This window comes from Arachis stenosperma, chromosome 10 (genome assembly GCF_014773155.1).
Source record: "Arachis stenosperma cultivar V10309 chromosome 10, arast.V10309.gnm1.PFL2, whole genome shotgun sequence".
NCBI lineage: Eukaryota > Viridiplantae > Streptophyta > Magnoliopsida > Fabales > Fabaceae > Arachis > Arachis stenosperma.
The window spans coordinates 77,753,240-77,775,464 of NC_080386.1; the positions used below are offsets into that span (position 1 = coordinate 77,753,240).

Below are 22,225 nucleotides of genomic sequence, written 5' to 3' on the forward strand. Positions count from 1 at the left end.
CGTCTACAACGCATTAGATCAAGAAATTAAAAAATATGAGCAAGAACTCGAAAAATGCAAGCATTGCCAGCAACTAAGGACACAGATCCAATCTCTCAAGAAGGCCATTGAAGCAATGAAATCAACACAACAAGCAAAACCATCAAAGTTCAGCCAGCTAAGCATGGTGGACAAATCAGGTGAAGAAAAAATTTCGGAAAATAAAACAATTGCTGAAATCATTAAAAAATCCACCCAAGATAAAAAATATTATGTAATTTATAATGGCCCCATGAAAGGAGTATATGATGCCTGGGAAAAAGCAGCACCATTCACACACCAGTCAAGGATAATTCATAAAGGAGGATTTTCAACACTAGAAGAGGCAAAGGAATCCTTCAGGGAATATGGAGCTCTTCATCAAGAACAAACTCTAAAAAGAGCAGATAAAGCTCCGATTCAAGCCCAGAGAACAGGAATAATGAGAAATATTCCAACAAGAGCTGAAATCAAGGAAAAGAAAAGGGTTTGTAGATCAAATCTCAGAGAAACCCTCAACATAGTCCTAAATTGGACTGAAGAAAAAAGGGCAATTTTAGGATATTATCCTATTGCCAAAGAACAGCTAACAAAGCTGGTTATATTTCCAGATGCTTCCCCATCGGACACATATAAGTTTTTCCAGTATGGATTAATTGATACAATTTTAATTTTTAATGATCTAAAAAGTATTAGTGAGTTTCCTGCAGGATTCGTTGATGCAGTAAAGAGATTTAAAAATATGATTGACAATGTAAATCCAAGGGATATATCCCTAAAATTTACGAATAGTCAACCTATTTTTAATGAAGAAGAAGAATGCTTGGTTCCAGTACATCAAGTAATATTCATGTCCGTCTTCCCAGGAAATTTTCAACCAATTGATCAAGTTCAAGATTTAACAATCTACAGTCATGAAGGTAGACTAGCCAGCACACTAGCAAGGGTCTTCGAAAGAACTCAAAAGATAACAAGGGAATCTCACACAAGAATCAATTATAAAAGCAGAAATACTCTGCTTGTGTCCAGTAAAAGAAATGAAATTGAAGAGAGAGAGATGAGACTCTTGGTAGAGTTTGAATCTGCATTCTACAATCTATCTGGACTCTTAGAAAAACTCCCTGAAGGGATAAAAAGGAATCTCTGCTATTTGATAAAAAACAGAGAAGACCACAAGTGCCAGCTGTGTGTCTCCGAAATATCTGAAGAAAGCAATAATGAAATGGGGTCCACCCACGTGATAAAAGAAGAGGACAGCTCATCCACCCACATAAAAGAAGAGGACAGCGCATCTGAAGCATCTCTCGACATTATTGCATAATGACGTAAGCGCTTAGGTCATAGAGCACCAACAATGTAGCTGGTGCAAGATAATAAACAATGACGTCATAAGAAGGGTAAGGATGGGAATTGTCCATCAGACCCAACCATTATAAATAGATTGCTTAGGCAATTGTAGAAGGCATCAGACAATAGAAAGCAGAAGGCTAAGAGTACTCATATGCTAGGAGAGCAAGGAGGAAGCTGCCGAGGCGATTCTATAGTCTGAAGAAGAATTCCCTTAGGAAAAACCAATTCTAAACTCCCATCTGGAGTTAGTATCTACAATCTCCCCTCTGGAGATAAAAACATCTTATGTAAAATATTCTAAATAAAGGAAGTTTTTCTCCAGAAAGGTACGCCTTTATCCTAATCTCTTAGTTATGAATTATTTAGAAAGTTTAGAATTAACGGAAGAATCTGATTATTATAGATTATCTGCTTTATTAGATAATGAAAAACAGGCTGTTCTAAAAACAGAATTAAATCTCAAATCAAATGAAAATTTTAATAAACAAAATCTTTTAAAAGAAGTTTTTAATAGAAAAAATATAATATACTATGGAAAAATTCAACTTGAAGCCCCTATAAAGATAAAATTCGCCAATGGAGAACTTGAAATAGCTTTGATAAATGATGAAGAATTGAGTAAACAGATTGAGAAAATTAAGGATCAACAAAAAAGATCTAAAATTGGATGGATCCATATTAGTACTATACAAGTCTTAATCAAATCTACATATATGAAAGGAATTAATTCACCAATAAGCTTAGCAATCTGTGACAAAAGAATTATTGATGACCCAATAGATCAAATAATTGGAATTGTTCATGGAAACTTGGCAAACGTAAATGTTAAATTCAATGCCCATCTTGGATATGCTATACCTTTTTCAACTGAAAACCTTGGAAGATCTATAAGTTTGGCTTATAAATTTCACAGAAAGAATCTAATGGAACAAGATGATGAACCATTTTCAATTACATATGCAATAAATTATGCTTTAACAAATAGCCATCATAGTATAATATTTAAAAACAGAGAAAGAATTTATGTTGATGAATTATTTCAGAAAATTGTAAAAACAGAAATACCAAAATATAAAGCTATTGAAAATCCAGTTCTATTATTAAAAGAACCATCAGGAAAATTAGTTTCATCGAATTTTCAAATAAGAGAATCTAAAATTAATAGCCCTTTAAGTTTATCCAAGTTAAAGATTAAAGAAGAAAATTCTGAAATAAAAGAATTAACAAAAAAGGTTGAAAAATTAAATGAAACCCTAAACATTAAATTATGACAATAAATAAAGAAAAAATATATGTAACTTATCAAGACAAGAAACAAGAGCTCTTTGAAAGAGAAAATCGGTTGAATTATTTACAGTTTTCTGAAATAAATCAAAGAGCATTTGAAGCTCTAAAAATAATCTATGACAAGTTAAAAAGAAAAGTCGAAGAGCTAGAAAAATTAATAGAATCTCTAGAAAATAGTGATGAATCGATGATAGAATTTGCAGAAATTCTAAGATAAATAATGAAGCATACAAAGATTGAGAGACCAGAAAATAAAATAAAAAGGAAAAGGGCAAAAAAATTAAAAAGTAAAATAAAGGAGTATAAAAGGAAATTAAATAATCTTCAGATCGAAATTGATGACCTTATAATAAAAAGGATAGAAATAAGAATAAATATAAACAAGTTGGAGTTAAACTTAAAAAATTTTTAAATGCCTGGAAAACCATATTATGACTTAAAAGAATTAAAGCTATTAAAAGAAAAAATGGAGAATGAAATTGAAAAATTAAAAAGATATTTAGAAACAACAGAAAGTGTAGAAATAAAAGAAGTTTTTGAGGATTTAAGAAAATATATTAAAGAAAAAGACAAACAGATAAAAGATTTTATATACAATAATCCATGCAAAAAAGAATATTATAAACTAAAACAAGATTGAAAAACTATAAAAATCAGAATTATGGTCAATACTTTTGATTATGAATTGGCAAATTATTCGAAAAATTTTTAAAGTCGTTTTATTTTTAAAAATTGGTATCAGAGCCAAGTTAACGATTAAGGGTAACACTTTCTCTTTAAGCAACACTTTTAGTGACACGCTTTTAAATCAAAATCTGTAAATCTGTACAAACATGCATCTGTACAGTAGATGAACCCCTTTTTCTAAAACGAAATCTATTATATCTATTGCATAACCTTAGTTAGGTTCTTTTATTTCTGAGTGAAATTGCCAAATCCACCAAGTGAAATTTCCAATGTGATACAAAAGTATATAATATTTGACAAAATCAAATGTAATCTCTAATATATATTATGAGTTCACCAAAAACCCAACTTTCTAATAAAAGTTGCTTTTAAAAAAGAAATTAGATGTCTTGTCATATATGTTAAAAAGAATTTTCTAAAAACAATGGGTAATCTTTTTATTATTATTATCATCATATATCATTATATATTATTCTAAAAACATATAGTATTAAGAAAAAAATGCTCTCTCTGAATGCAGCAACAATTAGCCCTGAACCTGAAAAAAGATCACCAGAAGAGGAGAATCAGGTAGAAAGGAGCACAAAGAAAGTAAAAATGAATGGTAAAGAGCTATCAAAAAACACTATGAAGGTTACCCAAGAAGAAGAGGCACCAGAAATTACTATGGAGGAATCAAAAGGTACACCTATGGGAGGGATACAGGTTGATAATATTGCAACAACCAGCATTAAACCTTCCTATAAGGATAGGCTTATGAGTGATGGCTTGGATAAGCTAAACCCGTATGAAATTGTTGAGATGATCACTGAAGATTACATCTCCGATGAAGACCCCATGGAGCATATGGAGAGCCAGCAGACTCCCTTCACTCCCAACCCAGTTATAGATGTCTCTCTAGAAGAATATGATGAATGGTGTAGACCATGGAAGCAAGCACTCATCATCAAACCTCTAGGAAAGAATCTGAATCTTCAAACAATAGAGAGATGGATAAATAGGAGATGGTCAAAGAAAGAAGCAGTTCGAGTAATGGATCTGGTGGGGGGTTACTTCCTAGTTCGTTTCTCGAGTCAGGAGGACTATTCTCATGCCTTATTCAAGGGTCCCTGGATGATTGCTAATCACTACCTTTTGGTGCAAAGATGGAGACCCCTGTTTATTCCCCAAGAATGCGAGGTCCAGAAAGTGGCAGTCTGGGTAAGAATACCTAATCTTCCAGCAGAATTGTATAACAGGTATTTTCTATGGAAAGTAGGAAAAATGCTTGGAACAATGTTAAAAGTGGATGAACACACATCTATACACTCAAGGGGTAAATTTGCTCGTATTTGCGTGGAAATTGATCTGAGGAAAAAATTGGTGCCAACATTCACAGCTTTGGGGAAAGAATTCAGGCTTGAATACGAAGGTCTTCACCAAATCTGCTTCAAATGTGGAAGATATGGACACAAGAGTGATGGATGCCCTGAAACAGCAAAGAATGCTACGGAGAACAGCCAGAATCAGGCAGCAACGACACATCAGAACGGCCGGAACACCAACGGTGCAGCCGCAGCACAGAACCAGACAACTCGGGAAGACCAGGGTAACCAAATCAGGAAAGATATTAATGGGACGGATCTTCAGGGATTAACAGAATCAGAGGGTAGTAATACTAATAATAGAAACAAACAACAATCAGGAGCCGAAATTTCAGGAATAAAATCTGATATTTATGAGGAGAGTCCTTATGGCCCGTGGATGGTTGTCAAAAAGCCTCCAAGAAGATACAAACAAGGATGAAGAAATATAAATGGAGAGAATAAAAAAGGCAACTTTAATACCAGATTTGACGCTCTACAGGGAGTGGAGGAAGATCAGGCAAGAGAAGAAAGTAAAGGAAACATCAATCAGGCGAGTCAAAGGAGTAGAGTACAAAAGAAAGAGGGGTTTCCTAAAGCAAATCAGTCTCATGACAGACTAGACACCAAAAATCAAAGCCAAAAAGGAGCACAAAAATCAAACCCTCCAAACAAGAACACAAAAGGAAAGGACCCAGAAATTCCCAAAAAACAGAACCAGGATAATCTGATTCCGTGGAGCAATAATCAAAACAAACAGAAAGCTATCATTATTGCGGAAGCCAACCAACACTCACATGAAACCAACAAAAAAGATCAAGAACAAAGACATCAGGAATACTGGAGGCAGTTCAATAGAATGGCCAAGGAAGTCTACCTAAGCCACAAAGAAGGAAACTATATTTCTACAAATGGTTCTGGCAATGCAGTATCAGATGCTCTTATTGCGAAAATTATGGGTGGAGGAATTTCAACACAAGGCAATGATTATTCAAAGAATAAACCGCCAGAAGATGGGAACATGAGCAGTGAAGCTAATAAAATGGCTATTGATATGTATAAAATTGAAGAATTTGCTATTAATGCAAATGCAGCTGGAAAGGCTGAGGAACCAAAGGACATGGAAGCCTAGACTGACCTTCTCTAAACCAGGGAGTTTTGGTTTTTCTATATCTCCATGACTTTAATTTTTTTCTTGTTTTATTGTTATCCATGAATATTTTAATTTGGAATTGTCGAGGAGCCTCGGCTAAAGGCTTCAAATCTATTATTAATGACCTTAGGATCAGATATAAAACTGATTTCTGTGTTTTGTTGGAAACCCATGTCTCAGGTTCAAAAGCTGAATCAATTATTAGGAAATTGGGGTTTGACTCTTGGTGCATTAGTGATGCAGAAGGATATTCCGGGGGTATTTGGTGTCTCTGGAAACAAAATTATTGGAATATTAAGCCGTTGCTCATTCATAGACAATTTATTCACCTTGAAGTCCAGTGGCAAAATAGCGATCCTTGGTTCTATACAGCGGTTTATGGAAGTCCAAGGGTGGGAGAACGGCAAGAGCTTTGGACTAAATTAAAAGATATTGCCACTAATTTAAGTGGTCCTTGGTGCCTAGTAGGGGACTTCAACTCTATTCTCTCCCTAAATGACACAGGAGGATCCTATAACCTATCTCTCGACACTGATAAATTTAACGATTGTTTAAATTATTGTGATCTTAAAGATTTAGGCTTTATTGGACCCCCTTTCACTTGGCAAAGGGGTAACACAAAGAGAAGACTTGACCGTTTCTTAAGTAACGTTAAGTTTTCTGATGTTTTTTCAGATGTGGGTGTTAAGCACTTACCCAAGCTGAAGTCAGATCACTTGCCCATTTTGTTGGATTTTTGTTTGGCCTACAGGGATAAAGGACCTAAACCTTTCAAATTTCTTGCTCCTTGGGTTTTACATGAAGACTACAACAATTTGGTTAAAAAGAGCTGGTTGGAAGAAAGTGATTTCTTACATAATATAACAGGTTTCATTGAGAAGGCAAAGATATGGAACAAAGAGGTCTTTGGAAACATTTTCAAAAAAAAAACAACGCATCCTATCAAGACTGGAAGGCATCAACAATAAGCACTCTTTTAATCACAATCCCTTTTTGGATAAATTACAAAAAGAATTGTGGAAGGAATATGAGCTCATAGCGATTCAGGAGGAAACATATTGGCAGTAAATGTCTAGATGTGACACCATTTTCTTCGGGGACAAGAACTCAAAATACTTTCACTTAAAAGCTAACGGGAGGAGGAAGAGAAATAGAATAACCTCGCTTAAAAGTGAAGAAGGAGATTGGGTGGAAGATGCAAATACATTAAAAAATTGGGGTGTCGATTTCTTCAAGACTCTTTATTGCTCTGATTTTGTCTCTAATCCCTTTGGTATCTCTAACCAGTTTCCCAGATTGCAAGATAGGGATTATGAAGAAATTGCAAGAGAGGTGACGAACGAGGAAATTAAGAATGCTGTCTTTTCTATGGGAAGCTGGAAGGCACCCGGAAGTGATGGCCTCCCAGCAAAATTTTATCAACAAGCATGGGATGTGGTGGCTACCTCTCTCACAACATGGGTGAAGGGAGTGTTTAGTGAACCAAACAATATTGCAGAAGTTAACAAAACTCTAATTGCCTTAATTCCTAAGATTCCTTCACCGGAAAATTTTGGGCATTTTAGGCCGATTAGTCTTTGTAACGTCTGTTATAAGTTTGTAACTAAAATTATTGCTTCAAGATTGAAAAAATTTATGCCCACACTTATCTCTAACACCCAATCTAGTTTTGTGCCTGGCAGGGTAAGCGCAGATAATATTTTAGTCGCCCAAGAGGTGGTTCACACTATGAGGAACAAAAAGCATGGGAAGGGTTTTATGGCTATAAAAATTGACTTCGAAAAAGCCTATGATAGGCTAAATTGGGCGTTCATAATGGACACTCTTAAGGACGCTGGTATACCGGACAACATCATTAAAGTCATCAGCTATTGCATATCAACGACTTCCATGAATATTCTTTGGAATGGCTCTCCTTCAGAAACCTTCAGGCCTACAAGAGGAATACGACAGGGAGACCCCTTATCCCCCTATATTTTTGTTCTTTGTATTGAACGCTTATCTCACTTGATAAATAAATTAATTCATGAAAAACAATGGGAACCTATCATGCTTCCAAGGGGTGGACCTAAAATTTCTCATCTCTGTTTTGCAGACGACCTAGTACTTTTTGCTAAAGCGGATATGAAGCAAGTCCAGATCATCAAGAATGCTCTCTCCCTTTTTTGCGGTTGCTCGGGTCAAAAGGTCAATCTTGGAAAGTCTTGTGTGTTCTTCTCTAGTAACGTCAACCATAACACTAGACATCATTTGAGTCAGGAGCTAGGAATCAACCTCACAGTCAACTTGGGAAAGTATTTGGGAGTCCCACTCATTCACGAACGGTGTAACAAACAACACTTTTAGTTTATCATTGACAAGATGCAAAGCAAGCTGTCTAGCTGGAACAGGAAGACTCTTTCTTTAGCAGGAAGATGTACACTCATACAATCGGTTCTTGCAACGATTCCAAGCTATTGCATGCAGACCATGAAGATCCCAGCAGCAGTGTGTCAAAAAATTGACAAGATTTGTAGAGACTTTCTATGGGGAAGCAGTGAAGGGGAAAGAAAAATTCACTTACTAAATTGGGATAATATATGCAAGCCCAAAGAGAAAGGCGGGTTGGGTTTGAGGAAGGCTCAGGATTCAAACTCACTCTTTCTCATGAAACTCGCCTGGAGTCTAATTCACAACAGAGATAAGCTTTGGGTGAAAGTCATGAGAGCCAAATACGGCTGCGGTGAAGATACCTTACCAAAGATTTAACATAGATCAAGTAACTCAAATGCCTGGCTCGGAATTAACAAGGTTTGGGAGAAGTTTAAGACCAATCTCATCTGGAGACTAGGAGATGGGAGTAAAGCCCTTTTTTGGAAGGAGCAATGGATCCCTGGGTTTACTAATCTGAAAGAGGTTGCATTAACTAATCTGGAAGAGGACAAACTCAATGAAAAGGTTGTAGACTATGTCAACGAAAATGGAGACTGGGATTGGGAAGCACTAAATCGTGTTCTACCCGAGGAAGTCATAGATATTCTATATACAATCAAAGCTCCTAATTTGCAAATCGAGGAAGACTCCATCAGTTGGATGTCCTGCCCAAATGGCGTGTTCTCAATAAAATCAGCCTATGAAACTTTTTATATTGAAGATGGAGAGGAGCAGTCTCTATACAAACAGATTTGGAAAGCCAAATTACCACAAAGACTTAGATCTTTTTGCTGGCTACTCACTCATGAGGCATTGTTGACAAATCATAAAAGAAGAAGGAGAGGACTTACCGAAGATGGTAACTGCCCAAGATGCCAAGGAGAAGAAGAGACTTTGCTCCATACACTGCGTGACTGCCCTTTTATCCGCACTGTTTGGAACAGCATTGTCAATAGTAGTTTACAACAAGAATTTTTTAGCCTTTCCTATTCAGAATGGCTTAAAAATAACTTGGGTAAACATACTCCAACCCAAAATGGTACTCCGTGGACCATTACCTTCGTGACAACCTGTAACCTAGCTTGGCAATGCAGGAATGAATTAGTGTTTAACAACTTAATTACCCAGAATAATCAGATGCATCACAAGATTCGAAATTTGGCAGAGAACTACAACCACATTCTAGATATCACAGAACAGAGTAGAAGAGCACTTCGTCTTACCAAAACAGTTTGGATTGGGTGAAAGCCGCCGGAAAGAGGATGGGCCAAGCTTAACGTTGATGGTTCTGTGTTTCAACCTGATAGCAAAGGAGCAAGCGGATGCATAATCAGAGATTTCAGAGGACGATTCGTCGCTGGTTTCAGTATGAACATTGGAAAATGTACAATCACTATAGCTGAGCTTTGGGGTTTTTTTATAGGAATGAAATTAGCAGTAGATTTGCATATCCCCTACCTGGAAGTTGAATCTGACTCGAGCTGTGCTATTAATCTCATCCGAAGTACCGCGGCTGAGACTCACATTAGAGCTTCCCTAGTGAGGTCGATCAAGGAGTTGCTGACAAAACCACAGAAGGTGGTGATTCGGCACATCTTCAGAGAGGCGAATCAATGTGCCGATGCTTTAGCCAAATATGGGCAAGGAATGGAAAAAGGAATTACCTTGTTTGAAGAAGTCCCAGCTATGATGGTGCTCTTGGTGGAAGCTGATGAGCGTGGAGTGGAGTTCTGCAGAACTACCCCTGTTTAGTGTGTTTTTGTTTTTTGGGCTTTAAGCCCCGTTTAAGATAAAAAAAAAACATATAGTATTATGGTGACAAACATGTTAGCATCGCATTTTCAGATGCGAGTCTTTATGCGTCTCTTTTCTAAATCATCTATAGAAAGCAATATATTTAATGATAAGATTTTTTAACAATAAATTATTAATTATTATGAGTGTTTGAATAATATCTAGATTCTAGAATATATTTTTTAATAATTATTTTCATTCTTTTTTGTATTATTTGAAAACGGATAATATTCTAGTACTAAGCATGCTAATGTTGTGTAGTTTAGTGTCAGTGTTTATGCGTCTCTCTTCTCAATGTCATTTATAGAAAGTATTATATATTGATAATAAGACCTACTAATAATTAATGATTAATAATGGTGACATTTGTCATTAATTTTAAGATGTTATACTATATTTTTTTAGAGGCCTGTTACACATACAAGTCTTTTTGGCTTACAAGTCTTACAAGTTGGCACAAACTCAACAAAAAACACACATTACACTCCTACATTCAAGAGTAAATAAACGCACGTTATTTAACCACTTCCTGTTTCCAAAGCGCGCTACTCACCATGCATTATAAACGACTCTTCTTCTTCTTGCTCCATGAAAACGAGCTTCTTGCCAAATTTAAAGATAATGGAACTTCAGAAATACACCCAAACGATTACAGAATACACTCAAACGATTACAGAAATACACCCAAACGGTTACAGAAATTCACCCAAACGATTATAGAAATATCCCAAAAAATTACAGAAATACACCCAAAGGATTACAAAAACTACACCCAAAGGATTTAAGAAATACACCCAAAATTCGTTGAAGTACACTTTATGCATAATTCATAACTCTTTCTCTTTCTCATCCTCATCTTCTGCTGCTTCTTCTTCTTTAAAAACGATTTCAGAGCTTGATGTAAAAAAACAATAGAAATCGAGAATAATGAAGAAAGAAAATAGAGAGAAAAGCACGTAAATGAAGAATGAAAAAGAAAAGGCAAGAAACGAAAGAGAAGAAGAAGAAGAAGAAGAAGAAGAAGAAGAAGAGGAAGACGAACGTGCAGCAAGAAGAAGAAGAAGGTACAGTGAAAACGTGCAGTAACGGTTGAAGAAGGAGAAAGAGAAGGCAAGAAACGAAAGAAAAGAAGAAGAAGAGGAAGACGAACATGCAGTAAGAAGAAGAAGAAGGTGCAGTGAAAATGTGCATTAATGGTTGAAGAAGGAGAAAGAGAAGGTAAGAAATGAAAGAAAAGAAAAAGCAGAAGAGGAAGAGGAAGAAGAACGTGCGCAAGAAGAAGAAGAAGGTGCACTTGTAAAGACTTGTATAAAAAAACGTTTGTATGTGGAGAATTTCTCAGTTTTTTAATAATTATGTTGATTCTTTTTTATAAGATTGCAAGAACTGATCGGTCAATGAATTGGTAGAGTAACTAATTTAATGGTTTAAAAGTTCAACCGAAATTTAACTAGGATTTAACCAATTTAACTAAATATAAAATAAAATTATTAAAAATTTAATATATACTTTTAAATATTTAAATTTAATACTTTTTAAATTGATAAAATTCAAAATTTTATAATTTTATATAATAAATTATCCATTAAAAATTTAAAAATAATTTTAAAAATCTACATTTATAACTAACAAAAATCAAAAGGCATATAATATCACACAAGTTATTCCAATTTCATCAAAATAATAATAAAACTATAACGACAGCATAAACAATGATTGAAATATTGCACCATGACCCAGAATCAACAACTCAAAAAAAATCAATCTTACAATTTCAAAAAATTACTGAAAAGATTAAATAAACAAAGACCAAATTGCTAAGTAGTCAAAAGATTCAAAACTCAAAAGGGGCTAAGAATTCCAATTAACCAACTTGAAACAATAAAGACCTCAGAAGAGAATATGAAATTCCAATATCTATAAAATTGACTTAAAATCCAATGTCTATACAATTAACTCAATCCATATAATTAACTCAGAAATCAGAATATATACAACAACAATCTAAAAAATTGACAGGAAAAAAAATGCAACTCAAGGAGGAGTAGTAAATGAGTGCTTATGGAGATGATGACCGAGCAGTGAAACGGAGGTGACTTGCGAAGAGAAGACAGCCAAATAGACACGCTCACAAACGGCAAGGAGAACAGGGCTGCCAGCAGAGACAGGGCAAGGAGAAAAGGGTGACTGATGAGCGGATAATTTGTACGCTTTTTGGCATTGTTTTTAGTATGTTTTTAGTATCTTTTAGTTAGTTTTTATTATATTTTTATTAGTTTTTAGTTAAAATTCACTTTTCTGGACTTTACTATGAGTTTGTGTGTTTTTCTGTGATTTCAGGTATTTTCTGGCTGAAATTGAGGGATCTAAGCAAAAATCTGACCCAGAGACTCAAAAGGACTGCAGATGCTGTTGGATTCTGACCTCCCTGCACTCGAAGTGGATTTTCTGGAGCTACAGAAGCCCAATTGGCACGCTCTCAACGGCGTTGGAAAGTAGACATCCTGGGCTTTCCAGCAATATATGATAGTCCATACTTTGCCCAAGATTTGATGGCCCAAACCGGCGTTCAAAGTCACCTCAAGAAATTCCAGCGTTAAACGCCGGAACTGGCACCTAATTGGGAGTTAAACGCCCAAACTGGCATAAAAGCTGACGTTTAACTCCAAGAAGAGTCTCTACACGAAAATGCTTCATTGCTCAGCCCAAGCACACACCAAGTGGGCCCGGAAGTGGATTTTTATGTCATTTACTCATCTCTGTACACCCTAGGCTACTAGTTTTCTATAAGTAGGACCTTTTACTATTGTATATTTCATCTTTGGACATCTAGTTCTTAGATCATTGGGAGGCTGGCCTCACGGCCATGCCTAGACCTTGTTCTTATGTATTTTCAACGGTGGAGTTTCTACACACCATAGATTAAGGTGTGGAGCTCTGCTGTACCTCGAGTATTAATGCAATTACTATTGTTCTTCCATTCAATTCCGCTTGTTCTTGTTCCAAGATATCACTTGTTCTTCAATTTGATGAATGTGATGATCCGTGACACTCATCATCATTCTCACTTATGAACAAGGTGACTGACAACCATTCTTGTTCTACAAGCATCCGAGGCTTAGTGAATATCTCTTGGATTCTTTAATCGGAATCTTCGTGGTATAGGCAGGACCTGATGGCGGCATTCAAGAGAATCCGGAAGGTCTAAACCTTGTCTGTGGTATTCTGAGTAGGATTCAATGATTGAATGACTGTGACGTGCTTCAAACTTGTAACCTGCTGGGCGTTAGTGACAGACGCAAAAGAGGGATTCTATTCCAGTAGGGGAGGGAACCAACCGGTGATTAGCCGTACTGTGACAGAGTGCGTGAGCATTAGTTTTCACTGAGAGGATGGGAGGTAGCCATTGACAACGGTGAAACCCTACACGAGCTTGCCATGGAAAGGAGTAAGAAGGATTGGATGAAGGCAGTAGGAAAGCAGAGAGACGGAAGGGAAGGCATCTTCATACACTTGTCTGAAGCTCTTACACCAATGATATACATAAGTATCTCTATCTTTATCTTTATGTTATTTTCGTTCATCACCATTATACATTTGAGTCTGCCTGACTGAGATTTACAAGATGACCATAGCTTGCTTCATACCACCAATCTCCGTGGGATCGACCCTTACTCGCGTAAGGTTTATTACTTGGACGACCCAGTGCACTTGCTGGTTAGTTGTGCGAAGTTGTAGTGATCACAATTTCGTGCACCAAGTTTTTGGCGCCGTTGCCGGGGATTGTTCTTGTGTATGGACAACTGACGGTTCATCTTTTTGCTTAGATTAGGTATTATTTTTCTTCAGAGTTCTTAAGAATGAATTCTAGTGTTTCAAGGTGATGTTCTTATCATCACCAAAGCTGATTGATTATCATCAATTTAGCTCTTGAATGCAATGTCCTGCTGAAGCTTAGCCGGCCATGTCTAATTCCTTTAGACTAAAGCTTTAGACTAACATTGCATGATTCCTGGAATTCTCATTAAGAATTTTGATACCTTTATTTTCCTTTTCACTTAATTTTCGAAAAAGCACAAAAAAAATTACAAAATCATAAAATCCAAAAATATGTCTTGTTTGAGTCTAGAGTCTCATCTTAAGTTTAGTGTCAATTGCATGTTTCTGTTCTTATTGCATTCATGCATGTGTCTTCATTAATCTTCAAGTTGTTCTTGATGATTTCCTTGTTTTGATCTTTGAATTCTATTGACTTGAGTGTTTTGTTGTTTCTTATATGCATTCTCATTTTGTTAGTGTCAATGGTATACAAACTGCTAAGTTTGGTGTCTTGCATGCATTGTTATTTGATTTTAGTTGCATTTTGATTATTCCTCATTATTAAAAATCCAAAAATATTTTTAATTTGTGTCTTTTCAAGTCAATAATACAGAGAATTGAAGATTCAGAACATACTGCAGAGGAATCACACAGAAAAAGCTGAGCATTCAAAAATGCCCAGTGAAGAAGACAGACTGGCGTTTAAACGCCAGCCAGGGTGCCTGGCTGGGCGTTTAACGCCCATAAGGGTAGTGGTTTGGGCGTTAAACGCCAGAATGTGCACCATTCTGGGCGTTTAACGCCAGGATGGCAAAGGGGGAAGATTTTGTTTTCAAAATCAATTTTTTCAAGTTTTCAAAGTTCTTCAAAATCAAATCTTTTTCAAATCATATCTTTTCAATCAAATGTTTTCAAAATCAATTTCTTTCCTTTTTCAAAGATACTTACTAACAATTAATGATTTGATTGAACATTTTTTGCCTTTTCTGTTGAGGAAGGTTTTATGTTTGAATCATATCTTTTCTTGTTAGGCAAGTCATTAATTTTTAAAATCATATCTTTTCAAATTGTTTTCAAATCATATCTTTTAAAACTGTTTTCAAATCATATCTTTTTAATCACATCTTTTTCAAAATAAGTTTTCAATCAAATCTTTTTAATTTCTAATTTCAAAATCTTTTTCAAAAATCACTTGATTTCTTTTCCACTCTTATTTTCGAAAATCGATTAAGTGTTTTTCAAAAATATTTTCAAAATATTTTACTTAATTTTCGAAAATTACTTCCCTTCTTCTCACATCCTTCTATTTATGGACTAACACTATCCCTTAATGCAAAATTCGAACTCCATCTTCTTTGATAAGTTCGAATTTTCTACCTCTGTCTTCCATTTTTCTTTTCCTCTGACACCTCAAGGAATCTCTATACTGTGACATAGAGGATTCCATATTTTCTTGTTCTCTTCTCTTTCATATGAGCAGGAACAAAGACAAAGGCATTCTTGTTGAAGCTGACCCTGAACCTGAAAGGACCTTGAAGCAAAAAGCTAAGAGAAGCCAAAGCACAATCCTCTGTAGAGGACCTAACCGAATTCTTCAAAGAAGAAGAAGACATGGCAGCCGAAAACAACAACAATGCCAACAATGCAAGGAAGGTGCTGGGTGACTTTACTGCACCTACTCCCAACTTCTATGGGAGAAGCATCTCTATCCCTGCCATTGGAGCAAACAACTTTGAGCTTAAACCTCAATTAGTTTCTCTAATGCAACAGAATTGCAAGTTCCATGGACTTCCAATGGAAGATCCTCATCAGTTCTTAGCTGAATTCTTGCAAATCTGTGACACAGTCAAGACTAATGGGGTAGACCCTGAGGTCTATAGACTGATGCTATTCCCTTTTGCTGTAAGAGACAGAGCTAGGATATGGTTGGACTCACAACCTAAAGAAAGCCTGGACTCTTGGGAAAAGCTAGTCAATGCCTTCTTGGCAAAGTTCTTTCCACCTCAAAAATTGAGTAAGCTTAGAGTGGAAGTCCAAACCTTCAGACAAAAGGATGGTGAATCCCTCTATGAAGCTTGGGAAAGATACAAATAATTAATCAGAAAATGTCCTTCAGACATGCTTTCTGAATGGAGCATCATAGGTATTTTCTATGATGGTCTCTCTGAACTGTCCAAGATATCTTTGGATAGCTCTGCCGGAGGATCTCTTCATCTGAAGAAGACGCCTACAGAGGCTCAAGAGCTCATTGAAATGGTTGCAAATAACCAATTCATGTACACTTCTGAAAGGAATCCTGTGAACAATGGGACAAGTCAGAAGAAAGGAGTTCTTGAGATTGATGCTCTGAATGCCATATTGGCTCAGAACAAGATATTGACTCAACAAGTCAATTTGATTTCTCAAAGTCTGTCTGGAATGCAAAATGCACCAAGCAGTACTAAGGAGGCTTCATCTGAGGAAGAAGCTTATGATCCTGAGAACCCTTCAATGGAAGAGGTGAATTACCTAGGAGAACCCTATGGAAACTCCTATAATTCTTCATGGAGAAATCACCCCAATTTCTCATGGAAGAATCAAGAGAAACCTCAACAAGGTTTCAACAACAATAATGGTGGAAGAAACAGGCTTAGCAATGGCAAGCCTTTTCCATCATCTTCTCAGCAACAGACAGAGAATTCTAAGCAGAACCCCTCTGACTTAGCAACCATGGTCTCTGATCTAATCAAAACCACTCAAAGTTTCATGACTGAAACAAGATCTTCCATTAGGAATTTGGAAGCACAAGTGGGACAGCTGAGTAAGAAAATTACTGAACTCCCTCCAAGTACTCTCCCAAGCAACACAGAAGAAAATCCAAAAGGAGAGTGCAAGGCCATCAACATGGCCGAATTTAGAGAGGAAAGAGAGGAAGTGAACGCCATTGAGGAAGACCTCAATGGGCGTGCACTAGCCTCCAATGAGTTCCCTAATGAGGAACCATGGGAATCTGAGGCTCAAAATGAGACCATAGAGATTCCATTGGACTTACTTCTGCCTTTCATGAGCTCTGATGAGTATTCTTCCTCTGAAGAGGATGAGTATGTCACTGAAGAGCAAGTTGCTAAATACCTTGGAGCAATCATGAAGCTAAATGACAAGTTATTTGGAAATGAGACTTGGGAGGATGAACCTCCTTTGCTCACCAAAGAACTGGATGACTTCTCTAGGCAGGAATTACCTCAAAAGAGACAAGATCCTGGGAAGTTTTCCATACCTTGTACCATAGGCACCATGACCTTCAAGAAGGCTCTGTGTGACTTAGGGTCAAGTGTAAACCTCATGCCTCTCTCTGTAATGGAGAAGCTAGGGATCTTTGAGGTACAAGCTGCAAGAATCTCATTAGAGATGGCAGACAATTCAAGAAAACAAGCTCATGGACTTGTAGAGGATGTTTTGGTGAAGATTGAAGACCATTACATCCCTACTGATTTCATAGTCCTAGAGACTGGGAAGTGCATGGATGAATCCATCATCCTTGGTAGACCCTTCCTAGCCACAGCAAAGGCTGTGATTGATTTTGATGAAGGAGAGTTGATCATTCAAGTGAATGAAAAATCCTTGGTGTTTAAGGCTCAAGGATATCCCTCTGTCACCATGGAGAAGAAGCATGAAGAGCTTCTCTCAAATCAGAGACAAACAGAGCCCCCACAGTCAAACTCTAAGTTTGGTGTTGGGAGGCCACAACCAAACTCTAAGTTTGGTGTTGAACCCCCACATTCAAACTCTAAGTTTGGTGTTGAGAGGTTCCAACATTGCTCTGAGTATCTGTGAGGCTCCATGAGAGCCCTCTGTCAAGCTACTGACATTAAAGAAGCGCTTGTTGGGAGGCAACCCAATGATTATATTTTATCTATTTTCCTTTGTTATTTTATGTTTTTTGTAGGTTGATGATCATAAGAAGTCACAAAATCAATTGAAAAAGCAAAAACAGAATGAAAAACAGGAAGAAAAATAGCACACCCTGGAGGAAGAACTCACTGGCGTTTAAACGCCAGTGAGGCTAGCAGTTGGGCGTTTAACGCCTAGTCTGGCACCATTCTGGGCGTTTAACGCCAGAAAGGGGCACCAGACTGGCGTTAAACGCCAGAAAAGGGCAAGAACCTGGCGTTAAACGCCAGAAAGGGGCACCAGCCCAGCGTTTAACGCCAGAAATGGCTCAAAACGTGATTTTGAGCAACATTTGGTGCAGGGATGACTTTTCCTTGACACCACAGGATCTGTGGACCCCACAGGATCCCCACCAACCTCACCACCCACATCCATCCTTCATAAAACCCCACCTACCTCACCATTCAAATTCAAACCACTTTCCCTCCCTAACCCACCCATACATGGCCGAACACAAAGCCATTCCCTTCTTCCTCATTTCTTCTTCTTCTACTCTCTTCTTTCTTCTTTTGCTCGAGGACGAGCAAACCTTTTAAGTTTGGTGTGGTAAAAGCATTGCTTTTTGTTTTTCCATAACCATTTATGGCATCCAAAAGCCGGTTCAACTGAGAAGGCATGACCTCAAGCCCATCACTAAGAAAAAGATGGAGCAAACAAGAGACCCCTCTCATCATGAGATCCCTGAGACACCTCAAGGGATGCACTTTCCTCCACAAGACTATTGGGAGCAACTAAACACCTCCCTAGGAGAGTTGAGTTCCAACATGGGACAACTAAGGGTGGAGCACCAAGAACACTCCATTCTCCTCCATGAAATAAGAGAAGATCAAAGAATCATGAGAGAGGAGCAACAAAGGCAAGGAAGAAACATTGAGGAGCTCAAGCACTCCATAGAACCTTCAAGAGGAAGGAAGAGCCGCCATCACTAAGGTGGACCCGTTCCTTGATTTCCTTGTTCTTTATTTTTCTGTTTTTCGAAATTTTCATGCTTATGTTTATCCATGTTTGTGTCTTATGATCATTAGTGTCTTAGTGTCTATGCCTTAAAGCTATGAATATGAATCCATCACCTTTCTTAAATGAAAACTGTTTTTATCACAAAAGAACAAGAAGTACAGGATTTCAAATTCATCTTTAAAACTAGCTTAATTAGTTTGATGTGGTGACAATACTTTTTGTTTTCTGAATGTATGCTTAAACAGTGCATATGTCTTTTGAATTTGTGGTTCATGAATGTTAAAGTTGTTGGCTCTTGAAAGAATGATGAAAAAGGAGACATGTTACTGAGGATCTGAAAAATCATAAAAATGATTCTTGAAGCAAGAAAAAGCAGTGAATACAAAAAAAAAAGAGAAGAAAAAAAGGGAAGGAGAAAAACGAAAAAAAAGAGAAAGAGAAAAAGAAAGAAAAAGAAAGAAATAAAGTTGTGATCCAAGGCAATAAGAGTGTGCTTAAGAACCCTGGACACCTCTAATTGGGGACTCTAGCAAAGCTGGGTCACAATCTGAAAAGGTTCACCCAATTATGTGTCTGTGGCATGTATGTATCCGGTGGTAATACTGGAAGACAGAGTGCTTTGGGCCACGGCCAAGACTCAATAAGTAGCTGTGTTCAAGAATCATCATACTTAACTAGGAGAATCAATAACACTATCTAGATTCTGAGTTCCTAAAGAAGCCAATCATTCTGAATTTCAAAGGATAAAATGAGATGCCAAAACTGTTCGGAGGCAAAAAGCTACTAGTCCCGCTCATCTAATTTGGAGCTTAGTTTCATTGATAATTTGGAGTCTATAGTATATTCTCTTCTTTTTATCTTATTTGATTTTCAGTTGCTTGGGGACAAGCAACAATTTAAGTTTGGTGTTGTGATGAGCGGATAATTTGTACGCTTTTTGGCATTGTTTTTAGTATGTTTTTAGTATCTTTTAGTTAGTTTTTATTATATTTTTATTAGTTTTTAGTTAAAATTTACTTTTCTGGACTTTACTATGAGTTTGTGTGTTTTTCTGTGATTTCAGGTATTTTCTGGCTGAAATTGAGGGATCTGAGCAAAAATCTGACCCAGAGACTCAAAAGGACTGCAGATGCTGTTGGATTCTGACCTCCCTGCACTCGAAGTGGATTTTCTGGAGCTACAGAAGCCCAATTGGCGCGCTCTCAACGGCGTTGGAAAGTAGACATCCTGGGCTTTCCAGCAATATATGATAGTCCATACTTTGCCCAAGATTTGATGGCCCAAACCGGCGTTCAAAGTCACCTCAAGAAATTCCAGCGTTAAACGCCGGAACTGGCACATAATTGGGAGTTAAACGCCCAAACTGGCATAAAAGCTGGCGTTTAACTCCAAGAAGAGTCTCTACACGAAAATGCTTCATTGCTCAGCCCAAGCACACACCAAGTGGGCCCGGAAGTGGATTTTTATGTCATTTACTCATCTCTGTACACCCTAGGCTACTAGTTTTCTATAAGTAGGACCTTTTACTATTGTATTTTTCATCTTTGGACATCTAGTTCTTAGATCATTGGGAGGCTGGCCTCACGGCCATGCCTAGACCTTGTTCTTATGTATTTTCAACGGTGGAGTTTCTACACACCATAGATTAAGGTGTGGAGCTCTGCTGTACCTCGAGTATTAATGCAATTACTATTGTTCTTCCATTCAATTCCGCTTGTTCTTGTTCCAAGATATCACTTGTTCTTCAATTTGATGAATGTGATGATCCGTGACACTCATCATCATTCTCACTTATGAACAAGGTGACTGACAACCATTCTTATTCTACAAGCATCCGAGGCTTAGTGAATATCTCTTGGATTCTTTAATCGGAATCTTCGTGGTATAGGCAGGACCTGATGGCGGCATTCAAGAGAATCCGGAAGGTCTAAACCTTGTCTGTGGTATTCTGAGTAGGATTCAATGATTGAATGACTGTGACGTGCTTCAAACTTGTAACCTGCTGGGCGTTAGTGACAGACGCAAAAGAGGGATTCTATTCCAGTAGGGGAGGGAACCAACCGGTGATTAGCCGTACTGTGACAGAGTGCGTGAGCATTAGTTTTCACTGAGAGGATGGGAGGTAGCCATTGACAACGGTGAAACCCTACATGAGCTTGCCATGGAAAGGAGTAAGAAGGATTGGATGAAGGCAGTAGGAAAGCAGAGAGACGAAAGGGAAGGCATCTTCATACACTTGTCTGAAGCTCTTACACCAATGATATACATAAGTATCTCTATCTTTATCTTTATGTTATTTTCGTTCATCACCATTATACATTTGAGTCTGCCTGACTGAGACTTACAAGATGACCATAGCTTGCTTCATACCACCAATCTCCGTGGGATCGACCCTTACTCGCGTAAGGTTTATTACTTGGACGACCCAGTGCACTTGCTGGTTAGTTGTGCGAAGTTGTAGTGATCACAATTTCGTGCACCAGTGACGCGAGGAGAAGAATAGACCTTTGAGAGGAGAAGGCGAGGATGGTAACAACCGCACTGACGCCGGGGGCTGATGGTGGGGGCGTGGCTGGGTGCTCCTCTGAATCTCTAATAGGGTTAGGTTACTCAAATGAGGGATTAGGGATTTTGCATGAAGAGGGAAGGGAAGCTCTGTCTCTCTCGTTTTCCTTTCTTATATATAGAAGGGGCCAAAATGACGCCGCATTTGTGCTTGAGGAGAGAACCAGCTCTTTAAAAAACTAGTCTGGTTCACCGGTTAACTACCAGTTTGGCCGGTTTCTTAACCAATTTTTTGCAGAGTAGTTTTGTAGCTAAAACGGATCGGCCAAATGACTAGTTCCCGGTTAATCCGATCAAACCGACCGGTCTGGTCCGGTTTTCAGAATATTGCTTTTTTATATCTTTACGAACATTATAGAGTGTTGTATGGGTAAACTACGAAAATGTACTCGAATAATTTTGTTGCAGACAAAAATATACTCGAATTTTTTATTGACAAAAATATACTCAAATAATTTAAAAACGCGACAAAAATGACCAAAAAGAATATTACTTTTTATAAATAGCAAGCGACTTTTGTATTTGACAAACTGCTTATGCATTTCATCCAAAATTTTATAGAAAGTATTATTGGTTGTTGATACAAAATATTTAGTTAGCGAAAAATTACCAAATTTTAAGGATAAAAATATCTCATTTTTCTAATTATGCTTGCAAAAAATCGCATCAAAATTCAATCTCTAAAGCATTTTTTGAGAATACATATTTAATGTTGGGCATTTTTGTCGCGTTTTTAAATTATTTGAGGACATTTTTGTTGATAACAAAATTCGGGTGACTTTTTGTAATGACAAAATTATTCGAGTGCATTTTTTGTGGTTTATCTGTATTTTATTTAAAATTCATGAGTGTTGTTCTCTACTAGGCCCAAGCATACAAAACGGGCTAACGGACAACCCAAGCCCAAATG

At 37.2% G+C, this 22,225-nt stretch overlaps 1 non-coding gene across 1 annotated transcript; it reads right to left on the reverse strand.

Moving 5' to 3' along the window:
- Positions 1–15,879: 15,879 nt before the first annotated feature.
- Positions 15,880–15,987, reverse strand: LOC130959674 (small nucleolar RNA R71). Its single transcript, XR_009078743.1, has one exon. It is a non-coding gene; the product is annotated as a small nucleolar RNA R71 (small nucleolar RNA).
- Positions 15,988–22,225: the final 6,238 nt, after the last annotated feature.